This window comes from Wasmannia auropunctata, unplaced genomic scaffold (genome assembly GCF_000956235.1).
Source record: "Wasmannia auropunctata unplaced genomic scaffold, wasmannia.A_1.0 LD336095.1, whole genome shotgun sequence".
Lineage (NCBI taxonomy): Eukaryota > Metazoa > Arthropoda > Insecta > Hymenoptera > Formicidae > Wasmannia > Wasmannia auropunctata.
The window spans coordinates 653,872-654,279 of record NW_012026795.1 but is presented as its reverse complement, the minus strand read 5'-3'; positions in this window follow the sequence as shown (position 1 = coordinate 654,279).

The window sequence follows — 408 nt, the reverse complement described above, 5'->3', positions numbered from 1 at the left end:
TTGTTTTATACAAAAGTTTTACGACAAAATCATATGTATTCATTTACGTCAATAACATTTTCGAAAAACAATTATTTTTCAAAAAATTTTAAAAAATTTTTGTAAATAAATTTTTTTTAATGATTGCTGTGAATAAAATGAGGTGATTTTACTGTAAAACATTTGTTGATATCTTAAATAGTTTACGAGATATAACAAAAAAAAAGAAAAAATTAATTAACATATAAGGGGTGGTTTTATCCCTTTAAACTGTTTTTGGGTCCCAACTAGTAATTTCTAAATTCATCTATTTAGGTAACCTATATGTATAAAAAGTTTTTTTTATAAGATCAGAATTTTAATACTTCGCGAGGTTTTCCTTGTTAGTATCTTTCATTATTTCTAGAGGGTCGTACAACAAATGTAATA